Source organism: Vidua macroura, chromosome 8 (genome assembly GCF_024509145.1).
Source record: "Vidua macroura isolate BioBank_ID:100142 chromosome 8, ASM2450914v1, whole genome shotgun sequence".
Classification (NCBI taxonomy): Eukaryota; Metazoa; Chordata; class Aves; order Passeriformes; family Viduidae; genus Vidua; species Vidua macroura.
In genome coordinates, this window is record NC_071578.1 from 25,506,153 (window position 1) to 25,519,980 (window position 13,828).

Sequence of the window (13,828 nt, forward strand, 5' to 3'; positions counted from 1 at the left end):
TAGTTCCAATGTTGTGTTGCCATGCCAACAGAAGACTCGTCAGCTTGTTTGCTCCTGCTGTCAGAATAATACATTTCTGAGTTTAGTCCTCCGAGTAAGCCAACTGTAGCCTGAGTGAAACACCACAGGCTTCTTTAAGAATTAAAACAGTATCTTCAAATATATGCATGTGGAATGATTCAAAGATAAAGATTAGCTCATAGGTGGAAGAGTTAAGGTTTTGATTTGATTTAAAAAGTGTCTTCTTAATTATTAACAAAATGTATGAATAATCAAATAATTTAAAGAAAAAGTTATTTTTGTTTAATTTGGTATCACAGTGATAGATGTTAGCTAACAAATAGATTAGGAATTCTCTGAAGAGAATTCTCTTAACAATTGACACTAGACCAAGATATGATTAATTACTCAGTTCAAATATTGATACAGCCAGAATCTGTAGATTTTCAGCATGTATGCAACAGTTATCTGAGTAGACTGAATGAAGAATCCTTGGCACAGCCCAGCAGATAATACCCAACGTAAGTCAGTCCATGCAGTGATACTCCCTGCTTCCCTGGTACAAAATCCTGCAAGCTAGAGACATTAATATTTATCTGGCTCTCGACATTGATATAATACCCTGGAATCTGGACATCAGCTCTTTTCCAACATTTATGATGGCAGCCACCAAGGACCTTTTCTCATTTTCCTCACCATGAAAAACTGATTTTACTGAGTTTTCAGATGGCTCCATTCCACAATTTAGCTTATGCACTTTCCCTGATTAGGCTTTTACTCCTGTTTCCATCATGAACATCTTAGACGCTGGTTTTGATTGAAGACCATCATATTTCCATAACCCATTTACCTAGACAAAAATCTTGGTACATTTTTTAGCTGCAGCCTGCATATAAATGAGGATGGGATCAAAAGATAGCTGATGGTACTTCTACACAAGGAAGGTGGAGGTATAACAGTCCCTGGATTTTCGAAATATTGCAACAGGACAGGGGACAGAATCAGGTCTTGAGGCAACAAGCTGAGGATGGTGTGGGAATAAATACGTGGTACTTACTCACATAAGAGGTAGCTGATGTCCTTGGTGAATACTGGACCAGAACAAACACTACTGTGTTACAGCTACCTAGGGGTGTAACTGAAGCTTAAGCTAACAAGTGTCTACACTGTGATTTAACGATGGTTAAAATAGGGTAATTACATCTAAACTGATGATATTGAAAGCACTGCCAGGTTTGCTTTGCTCTAGGTGTGTGTTCTTGCTCTCTCTCAGCCTTTTATGTGGCAAGTCCTGAATGCACACCAGCTCTTTGCCCTGCATATGCATGATTTTGGTTTTAGAGGAAGAAAACCTAGAGCAAAGATCTGAACAAAGAGCTGTGGTGGGCCAGCAGAAGAGTGGAAGCCTGATGTGCCTTGTGGCACAGACTGGCAGCTCACTGCAAAAGGAATTTGGAAGACTTCATTGATTTGTGGGCCAGGCTAAAGGTTCAAAAAAGATCTGTGTATTTCTGTGACTGTAAGGAACATCTAGAGTTTCCATAGAAGTGACAGTGTATCCTAGCTTTGAGATAAAGTGAGTGTCTTTAGAGACCAGAATAAATTCTATGTTTACATATTGTGGGGGGTTTTATGGCCTATTCCCTTGCCATTTGCATCAATAGTTACAGTATGATACTACTATTTTCAGAGATGGAATAACGTATCCTGATCCAGTATGACAATGCCTATATTTCTATTTAGTATTTAAATTGAGTAGGGATGCTGTGATAAGAGCATCCAGAATTAGGCTCCTAATAAATATAAATGATGTATTTTATTTGTTGTATAATTTATTGTTCATTTATGCGTACTTCTTTGCATGAGTTAGCCTTTCATGCTAATTTCTCTGACAGCTGGATTCATCAAAAGGATAACCAGGAGATATTTTTCATTTTAACAAATATAAATGGCAACCTGATGCTTCCTTATCTGTTTTATGAAGCATACAGAATAGCTTTAGGAGTAATTACTAGGTGTTGGTTTAAAAAAGAACAGAGGGGGGTTAAAAAAGAGAAAAGCAGGAATTTCATAAATATTAGGTCAGAGAATTCAAATCTAAAGAAAGCTTATTAGTTAATTGAATATATCTCCTGTGCAAAAATGATTTTGAATAAATTGGGGTCCTGTTAAGAACAAAGTGATTACGCCTCTGAAAGGAGTTTGCTAGTATTCAGTTTAAATACAGTATATGCTTAATTCTGCTCAGTGAAGATGCCTATAAAATTTTACATGGTTGAATCTGAACTATTGCAAATTAAAATGTTAATGTGATTTCTCTGTGTCATTTGCAATTTTGGGGGTTTTTTGGTATGTGTTGGCCCCTGGATATTGCATGGTAAAAATGAGAATTTACTGGCTTTCGGGCTAAAACTAGTAATGAGAAAACTGGTGTTGTTTTTGTAATCAAGCAAGAGCATCAGTTTTAGCCTAGGTGGGAGAAGAAACTCATGCTAAAACTTAAGGGGAAGCAATGGCCTACCTATCTGAAAGAGAAGCAAGACATTCTTACATGTCTTAAGTCCTTGAGAGAAATGAGAGCAAATCAGATGACAGAAAAATCTGACAAAGAACTCCAACTATTTATTGCTGTTTTTCCTCAGAAGGGTACATCAGGATGGTTAAATAATCATATCAGGACTTTATTTTGCATAGATTTTATTTGTCTGCATAAATTTTATGCAGCTCTTAGAAAAGTTCTGTTCTTTGTGATTCTTTGGTACTTCGTGGCACATTTAAATTTTTAGGAGAGGCAAATGTTAGAGGGCCTGGCTCTAAGGTGGCAAGCAGAGTTCATTGTCTGGTCATTCTGCTGGACCTGGAGATGCAAAAGCAGAGATCCAAAGTCATCAGGGTCTAGCTTTCCTTTCCAGACATTCACTCAGGACTTGGGTCCATGTGCCCCCCCCATTGTGCTTCAGCTACACAGTAGCTTAAGGCAAACTTTCCTTGTGTGCCAGCTCCAAGTGCAGTTTGAGGCTGGTGGAAGGGAAAATCCCAAGTCCTGCCCAGCCAAGTCCTCACTGGGGCGTGATGGGGCTCCTGTGCTGTGCCCAGGCAGCACCCACATGCTCCAGGTACTGCAGAGCCAGGACATGAGGTAAAGCATCAGCCCCAGAGTGCTCACACCATGTCTCTCATTGGCCAAATGTTGTTACAAGGCACTTCTCTGGCACCAAGGGTGGCAGCTCGGGCTCGAGAACCCTCTCTGCCCCTGGTCATGCAGACACGCCTGCTCAGGCTGTGCGTAGCTCAGGTGCCTGCCTGCATTTCTAAATCACAACATCCAGGACAGCAGGGCTGTAAGAAGGAAATTCCACAGGAACAGCAGGTGCCTATCTCCCATGCCCCCTGTGCATCCAAACTAAGTGAATGCCTGATAGGAATAAATGTATCATTCACACACAGGAAAACCATGCATGAGAATTGGCCAGGGAATTCTGTGTTTAGCCTCAACAATGAAGAAATCTATTTTTAACATGAAGGATGCATTTTTTACTAATTGTTTCCTTTCCAGCATTATGCAACTCTTCATCTATATATATTGAATCCAAATGTAATTATATGCATTGAGTAAATTTTTTCTTGGAGTAAAAAAGTAGGGAAATTACATATATCCTTTAAGCTATATTTAAGTTTATTCATGGAAGATTTTGTGTGGCATTTATGCTTTGACCTGTCTCTAGAATTTATAACTTTTATTCATGGAAGGAAAAAAATCTACAGTTGGATGAAGGAATAAAAAAAATCAAGACACAAACAAAGAGGTTAATTTATAAATAAGTAAATAAATAGACAAGATCACTGTGCTATGTCTTAGTAGTATGAATATGCTAATTTCTTCAAGTTCTGGGGTACCTAGCTGAGCAAAAGTTAAGTACAATTACTTTAAAATTAATGCAATAAATGAATGGGTTGGAACATTAAAGAAGATTGTATTTCCTGCTCTACATGTTTTAGTTTTAATTTGTTTCCTATTTAAAAATTAAAACCAAGGATTTAATGAATAAAATTGGTATTTGTTAATCAGGCTTAAATTCGGTATCTTAATTATTTCTGCAGGGAATTTAATGTATCAGGTTATTAGAAAACTGACAAAGCAGGCAAAAAATGAAGTTTCACTTTTAAAATGCTGTTTTAGTGTTTCACAGTTGGAGCTTGTTAAAAGTGATTATATTGTAAGAAAAAAGAGGAGATTTTAAATGTTAAAAGTAGTTAAAACTTCGACACCTGTTTCCTGTTTTGAAAGCTTCCCTCCTACATAATTCGTGCCTCTCCATTCTACTCAGAGTCACTGATCAAGTGTACATTTAGTAGGGAATATAAGCACCAAATGTGGGTTAAGTGGTAGGATTGTGCCTCTCAGAGTGTGGTGGCACAGCCAAAAGGATCCATTGCCTCAGAGGGCACAGCTTGGGATCATTGGTGCCCAGGGCAGTCTGCCCAAAAGCAGCAGGAGGCACACCCTGCTGGAAGGCACCTTCCTCCTCTGGGGTACAGGGTGCCAAGGGAAGGCACTTCTGCAAATGGCCCAGTGTGGCAGTTTTCACTTTCTGTCACTTTTGCAACTCATTTCTACATTTTAGGAAATTTGACCTTTCTTAGAAAACAGTCTAAGGGAACTCCTTGGAATCCTTCAATGCATAACAGAGATTCAGCATATCTGGCCATGAAAGAGAAACTGATGTGAGGCTGAGAGTGAGGGGGAAAGTCTCAAAGACCTTCTGGGTGTTTTTGTAAATACCAAGTAATTACTTGCATCAAATCTCCTTTTCTAGATACATTTTTGTATAAGCTATTAGAGCCGTGTGACTTGGAGGTTTCCTGTGAGTGCCTCGCAACTTTGGGAATGAGAGTGTTAAAACCTCTAATCTGTACCCAAAAGCTCAACCAAACTGAAACCATGAAAAAGTGCCATTAATGGTCCATTAATGGGTTTTTAAATGGTATGCCAAGGTCACTGCTTTTCAGACAGTAGGAGGAAGCTATGCATCTCTAAATACAGGTAGCTATTTCATGTGTTTCACTGTAACAATCAATCATATGCTTGGAAATTCAGGCTCATGGAATCCTTTCTTTCAAGAGGCTGGCCTAAGGCTTTTAGTGCCAAAAAAGCAGCTGTTGAAGGCAGCTTTTTTCCTGACAACCTGTTTTGATTTTAGAATGACATATGGGGGAAATGGGAGTGAGATGGTGATCTTGTTTCCCGAGGAACCAGCTGTGTGCATGCTCCTGTACTGGAGGTGCCACTGTGATATATTTCCCTTCCATCAGAGGGCTTTACTGGACAAATTGCAATGGGTGTTGAAAGTGATAAAAGGAATGCATCACTGCATATTTGCTTTACAAGCAAGATACATAAACAGAATATTGTCTCTCAGCCACTATGCAGAAGTATCCCCAGTGCCTTTATAAAAATTGATCTGCCCTTTGAAGCCCTGTGCAGGCTGAAATGATGGGATTTCAGCCTCCAAAAAGAGGATTAAGGACCTGGCCTCCTGATAATGCTGACAGCCCTCTAACACCATTTTACTTGACTGTCCCAACCAGTACCAAGGTTTTAATACCATTACTAAACAGAGATGTTATAGATTAAATCATCAACAAAGACACAGTGATTTAAAATATATGTTCATAGACATTTTAGAGCTGCATTCATAATTAGGTTTGATTTTCTATAGAGTGATTGAGAAAAGTTAAGTCCATGGTGACTGAGCAGTTATTGCACCAGGAGGAAGAAGCAAATCCTTTTAATGAAGAGTGCCTTAGAGACACTGAACTAACACTGAAGTAGTACAAAGTCTGTGAAACACTGAGTTGCTTATTTAAAACTACTTTGTAACTCTATACAGAGTACAGGTTTGCTCTCAACACTGCCCTTTCAAAAAGCTGGAGTCTGGAGTTGTAAAATGAGGGCGTGTTCAGCAGGACAGACAGCAAGCACTGAAAAAACACAATAATAAATGCTGGAATCTTTATTTTCTGGTAGCTTCTTGTAGCTTCCCACTTTCTTTTATCTGCTGGAATCAACAAAGAAAAAAATACTCATCAAAGATCCTTGGGTAATTTTCATGAAACAGTGTCCAAATGTTCCTCCTGTTAGTTTGGCAGATATTATTTCAACTCTTGTTAAGGAAAAAGTAAATCCTACTTGAAAAAGCTGCTGGATAAGGATACCTACAGTAACAAAGAGGTCAGTGCAAACATTAAATATAAACTTCATTAAAATATGTGTTTAAGAAATATTTAAAAATATTCTTCTGAATATTTTAGCTTTAGAGATTTTAATTTGGAAGGAGTATTAGACAGTATTTTGTTACAGTAAAATTAAATATTGTAAACAGCTTTTAGTAAAAATGTGGGAAAAACGATCAATACAAGTAACAAATGGAAAGAACTTGAAATAATATATCTAGCAAACTTCCTGTGCTTTTGTTATACTAGAGTCTTTCAAACATTTAAAGATGTTACATGCTTAAGTACAAAAATTTTGTTAGAGTAAAATTTAGTTTACTATATTTTGAAAAATCAAGTCCCCCTTTTCTTTATCCCTTTCTGTTTTCTACTGCCTACAAAACATGGTGGAAAAATAATTATAATAGAGATTTGAAGTATTTGGGAAACATAATTAAAATCTCAAGTAGCTTGCTTGTTCTTTAAAGAACAGAAAAATCTGTAGTAGGTAGATATACACTTATAGGTGTGTTTCTCTTCAGAAGCATATTGATTTCAGAAGAAAAGACATTTTCTTGCTCATAAGTACTAGAGTATTAATAATAAACATTCTGCTGAATAAGCTACAGGAGAAAAAGATAGAGATTTTGTAATTCTCAAATTTGAAAGCTGATCTTAATAAGAAACTCTCCCTGAATGATATTTTATCTCTGAAACTGCTTTATCACAATGGAGAGCAATGGTTCTCTCAGAATTTCTCAAGCAAGTTTTTGAAGAGATCTGCAATCTCGCTATTTTTCAATGACAGAAAAGGTGTTAGTTGGAAAAGATAAAGACAAAAAATTGCCCAATTGGCTTTACAGATGTCATGTTCAGGATTAAGAAATACCAGGCAGCCCTGCATACTCTTCATGAAGAAAGATGCTCCTATTTCCAAGGGTCATCTGCTTTCCATTCTTTGAATAACTAGGTCATTGTGACTTTCTTTAGGAAGTTATCTCACAGTCATAGCAGATCCCATTATCAGCAAGTTTACTGTGTTATTTAACTTACTTCCTCAGCCTTATTTCATTTTTTCCTAGTTTCTGTTATCTGTGACAGGATATGTAGGGCTTGCAGCAGACAACAATGCATCAAGAGATAAAATTATCTAAAGTATTGCTACTTTACCTTGTCAGCAAAACTGCTGCTGTAATTTCTTTAGCATTTTTTTTCCTCACAATGAATGTAGTTTTATGTTTCTTTAGGATCCTGTAGTTTAAATTCTGACGAGGATGCTCAGTATATTAGTAGAGTTACTTCTCAGGATATTAGTTGAGCTTCTTGCTTCCCCTGCCCTTAAGAGTATAATAATAATATTAAGAGTATAATCAGAAATATAAAACCCATTTTACACTGACAGACATCAGTAAGGGATTAAAAGCACTTTTTTCTATATTCTCTTCTTCTGGATCTTCAGAGAGAGACACACAGAGAGATGGTCTTACAGTTTTGCTGTTTGGAGTTTCCTCATTTGTTTCCAGCTTTTTTTGGCACAAGATATTTTGTTTTCTGCAATGGATGCAAGGTTGGGATCTGCAGGGAACCCCAAAGAGCTTTGCAGCTGACTTGTCAAGCCAAACCAATTGCAGTAATGTTGCAGTGAACATGTAACCCAGAGTATCAAGCCAAATTAGAACCTAACTGATGACCTAATGAAAGTACCACTCCTCTCTGACTGTTCCCCAAGGCTAGTTGTGTTAGGTGACTGAATTTCCACTGCTGCTTCAGTAAAGGACAAAGGAGCAGCCTAGCATCATAAACTGAAACTATTGTATAATAAAATCATACATTTGGATTACTTTAGAGATAAGAATTCTGAAGTGAATGTGAGACATACTTGATAAGTTAATTACAGGGGGAAATCTTATCTAGCCCTGTGTATATCACTGGGGAATAGGGGGCACTGAGAAATGGCAACTCCTAAGCTCAATTGTTTATAGTCTCTACTCAGCCATAAGGCTCACAGAAGTCAAGTCAAACCTATGCAAACAAACCCGTCTTGCTTTTATGTGACTTTGATAAAGCAAATGTATGGGGCGCCTTTTTTATGTATTATCATAAAATATATGCAATATTAGCAAGCTGAATATTAACCTTTTTCCTATTATCCAGCTGTTTATTATGGAAATTTATGTCATGTGAAAAAGAATAAAGTGAAATTTATAAGGAAACTTTACCCACAAGGCCATCAACATTTGCTTATTTTTTCCCTGCAAAAAATGAGCAGTTATGACACACATGCCTGTTCTAACTATAAGTATGGCATTTGTGTCATTTAGAGTTCTCTATGGAGTCAACACTTTTCTTGGGGAACTTTTGAAACTCCTTCAGCACCCAGCTAAAGTAAATTCATGGAATAAGTTAAGGGTGTTCACTGCCTGCACAGAATGCTGTCATATCATCTTGGATCACAGATGTTTACATCAGTTTTGTGAAATACTGTAGACTGGTCATTAATTCCTTTAGTGACTGTTTTACACAACGTGGTTTTCATGATTATGCCAGCCTTATTACACTTAAAACAATGCTACATGCATAATTACAGTAAATAGTTCATTATTTCAATCAAAAGGCTATTAAATTAGCCCTAAAGATAGGTTACATATGTAGATCACACATAAGGATCTGTGCAGATCTTTTGAAGACTCTAAATTTATTCCCTTTTGAAAATGTGAGTAGCCTTCAAAGCTGCTAAGGAATTATGTGACATGGGAAGTTGCTTTGATTGTTTCCCACAGGAGAAGTAGATGAGTCATTGAATTTGGTGAGGTTACTTGATATTATGCTTAATTTGATTAAGCATGACAGCATTTCTAAACTAATTAGTGTTCAGCATGACAAAATTGGTGTTCTAGCTGAGACATGCACTAAGATGTCCAGGTTATTGTGATAAATCACTGATATAATACTGTGCATATATTTACAATTTTGGAAAAGATCCTAGCTGATAGAACTGGAATATTGGAGAAAAATATTTGACATCAGCGCACATGTACTGAATTGCACTTGCTTAACTGTGTATAGGACTCCCACATGAATATCCCAGGATTTCAGTGATGGTGAGTGGCTATTTGCTTAGGGAAACAGAACACTTTAAGGAAAAGCACCAGAATAACAAAAAAGAGCTCGTGGTAAAGATAAAGGCTATCAGGAGAGTTATTCATTTTTTTCAAGATGGAGCATAAGTTTAAGTGGTGCTTGGAATAGGGCATCTTGTGCTTTGCATTGAGGTTTTGTTACATGTATGGGCACGTGTCTCTCTTTAGAGTACAGATAAGATTTCTGAGGAAGCCAAAAAACCTCTGAAATTATTTTGAAAACCCAGTGGTGTGTTTAATGGTGAAGGAGGAAAAAAAATCTTCACTAGAAATCATTTAAAATTCAAAACTATTTTGTTTTAGATTAAATGTATAAAAAGAAAGAACTCTTAAACCAGAATTACTTGCGAGATTTTCAACCACCTGAAAACAATTATTTTTATTCCTAAAATTGTATCTTTTATGAGATTTGAAGCAGGCATCTAGAAAAAAATTACTTTAGTATGTAGACTATTTATTTAATAATCTTTAATTAACAAACTAATGAGCCTTACATTGTTTCATTGTAATTTACCTACACAACTAGCAAGTGGTTCCACCCCTTGGAAGACCTCCATTCATTTATTTCTCATATATTATTTGACAGATGACCCCATTTGATCCTCAGCCAATGCCAGGTGGAGCAGCAGGAGAGCTCCCAGCTGTTCCAGGGTGAACAACACGGTGGAAACTGGCAAAGAACAGCATGAGGATTGATTTGCACGTTAAAGTGTGATAGAAAGGGAATAAGTTATCTTCTTGGTATGACAGGGTAATCCCTTTCTTTTATTCTTCATTTCTTGCTTTTGCAAAAGAAGAAAAACAGCAGTTTCTCAAAGCAGTGTGAGTTAAATGCATGCTGTGTGAACTTCCAACTCTCTATCCCCAGAGCCTGGACACTGTTACTACACTGGAGGGTAAAAAGAAAGTTGACATTCAACGATGCTCTGTGCTGTTTTAATTTTAGGATTATATTTTAATGTAAACTGGAGATTTGACAGCACAATGCAAATTTTTTTTTACAATCCAGATTTTTGCAATTCATTTTTATGTTAATCTCTTATCATCTGGCTGGTATTCATATGCTAATTTTTTGTTAGGACACCGGTGTACTCTTTTAACGTATAAGTTGGGGAATTTGTGCCATCTCGCAGAGAGGCATTTAAAGAGTTGAGTTTATATCACAAAAAAACACAAAGCCAAATGCTACTCACATGTATTTGCCTTAGTTAGTATTAGAGAAACTCCTTCTGCTTCTCTGAAATTTTTCCAATAGGCAGTATGAATGTTGTCTGTATCCTCACAGCTGGGCAGCCTCACCAAATTCGTGCCCCATGAGACTCAATAGAACCTCCATGGATTATACTGGAAGGGACAGGATGGATGAATAACTGACACACTCCTCCACTCTAAAAACAAATAAAGACCAAGAATGGGAAGAGAAGGAAATGAGTTTAGTGGTATCTCATAGCAGACCAGTGCAAAGGACTCAACACTGTTCAGCATCCCAGGGAAGGGGAACTCCAGTGCAGCTCTGACTCTCAGAAGTACCCTAAGGTTCCACACTCTTATTTTGTTTTCAGAAAGACTTGGACTGAAAGATGAGCAAATATCTTATTTTTTGGAATGATAATTTGTTTTGTATGTAAGTAAATATAGGCTACCTTGTGCACAACAAGAGTAAGATTCTATTTCCTTTCTCCCCCCTTCCATCCTCCAGCATTGTAACTGTTTTATTTAAATTTATATTACTTGTAGAATTCCAAAGTTTGTGCTGGAGGAAGCAAATCATTGCAGATACAGATCTTCCCAGTGTTAGGTTTTTACAGAACTTGAGAGACCTTCTTTGGTGTTATGGCTTTCCTATTAGTTAATCCTCTGTCCTGGAAAATATTTATGGACTGGTATGTGCTCTGAAGGTTTCACTATTACCATACTTAGACTCTTGCTTTTCCTGTAGGGATTGGAGTGAATGTGTAAGACAGGATGGTGGGAGGTGAGAATTTCACACACATCCCACCCAATACTCAGCCATGCCTGGGAACTCTGCCATGCGCAGCTCCAAACACTGCGTGTGTCATTCCTTCTTGGATGTGCATTGCATGATTCAGAAATATGTATTTATAGACAGCTGCAGCTACTTCTAATTTTTGTCTCCAAATATTTACTATGTCCAATACCATTACAAAACAGAGCTTTATAAAAGTTGTACATATATGGAATCATTACTGCCTTGGCACAATGCGTGAGTGATGTATCTGCTGGGGTGGCCCTGCAGGTCAGGCTTCACACTACAATTGGCTTTAATCAAAAGCTGTCTTATTCTCCACATGCATCAGAGAAGCAGTCAAAAAAATGAAATTCTGTGCATCCTCTGAGAACATGAAAAAATGTATGAGAGATTCTGCTGATTTGAACTAGGAAAGGGGAAGCACACTGAACTGCAGGACTGAGAAGGAAGCACTTTTGTAAATTTTAAATGATACCATAGTTTATACTTGTGAGCAGTGGTCAGGAGGATAAAATGCATGCTTCTCTGTTGAGAATGAGAGGACAAAAGATATTTAAGCAGTTTATTCTGTTATAAATTTTTGCAGTGATTTTTGAAGTCTTTATTTGCATTTGTTCTGCGGGCTTGAGAAGACAGTTATCATTCTCGAGTCTGGGAGTCAGGACTGTTCATAAGGGTACTGGTTGTGGGGGGTGCTTTTCTTTCATATATGACTCTGCTCCTAGTCAATTAAGAATGCCAGTGAGCACACTCATTCTATATTACTAATGAGATAAGCAATTTATTTACTAAATAATTTTTTAAATTAATTTTTCCAGCTTTTGTAGCCAAAGAATTGAATTGTAGTTGGTTTTCAGCTGGTGAATCCTTCCTATCAATTCTCAGCCATACAGACTTGCCCAACCCATTTCTTGGTTATTAAGAGATTCACAGAAGATACATCTTAATATACATTAAGAGAATTCACTGTATATACATCCAGCTCAAAGACACACTTGAATGCTCTCTTGCAGCTTAGGGAATTCCTTCAGATGCTGTCTCACACACAGAGAAACTGGAGTCCAGTAAGGAATGTGGACACTTGATGGTTTGAAGGGAGTTTTGAAATTATTATCCCAGGCACAGGGAATAGCAACACAGGACTCAAAGACAGGAATATTCCTCCAAAAGCTACTGAGGCTCTATTGTAGACCTAACCTGTAAATCACAGACTTGCTTGATGTAGGGAAACTAAAATGGTGGAAAAATACTTACAAAGCCTGGAATGTGCTTTCATACAGAGAGTAATTGCTGCATGGACATGGACAGTAAGCTAGGAAAATGGGGAAAAAGACCTGAAAACATCCAAACTTCTTGTAGTATTAATCATAGAGTACAGTGTTGATTTTCAGCCTGCTCATTTGTTAGGGAGGAAGAAACACTTTAGACATGTCAGAGTACACCAATGTTATTGCTTTTAATGTAAAATATTCAAATCTAGACTAATTTAACAGAAATTTCCATCAGTGATGGCTATTCCCCAGTGTATCTAAAATAAGTCATTTGAGGCCAGTTGTCCACACTATGATGCTGTCATTTTGCCATAATGGCACCAACAGACAGCACTGCTGGAAATCACATTAATGCAACCCAGTAATTAGAGAGGTATAGCAAGTTTGTGTCTTCTACTACCAGTGGTGTCTCTGTAATTGTACTGAGTCACATTTCTGTGGGTGGTGTGGGGATCTTACATTCATCTCTGGCAATGGTAAAACTACTCTGTTGTGTAAAATAATGTAGACATTATATAGTAGTGTATTTTTGTAAATGTAAAAATGCATTGCAAATACTGTATTGTTAACACATTTTTGTACGAAATGTGGAAATGACATTTAATATTTACAAAATGGTTTCTTATTCTTCCTGAATAAAACAAATTACTGTAAAACATTAGAAGATGGAGAAGGGGGCAATGTAAAATGTGTGTCAACTACTCAAAATCATAGATCCAGTTACTTGAGTATCTGTGAAATAAATCCAAAATTTTTATCCGAAGAAATAATCTAGGAAATTTACATAAGCCTACAATACAATTTCAACTTGCTAGAAAAATTATAGGTTAAGAATAGAGCTGGTCAGAAAACATATGTTTTCCAGAGGATTTCAATATTTCATAAGATTCTTATAAGTCTGGTAAGACATGAAATGTATTTATCCTGTCTTTTGGAAGGATGATGGCAAGGTCCTCCTTTTCAAAAATTATTCATCTGTCCACCTATTTGACTTAAAATACAGTTCATCCATTTTCTCTAAATTTATATTACCCTGGGTTTGCACCAGCTGCTGCAAAATCCTCAGGAATTTTAAAATGGTCTACAAAATTTTCTTCTATTAAGGGATGTAAATTGCAAGGGAGATAGTAAATCCTTTCATGGGAGTCGGATGTATCTTTTATTATATTAATTATTTAGTTTATTTGAATGACATGGATTATATGAAATGCCCC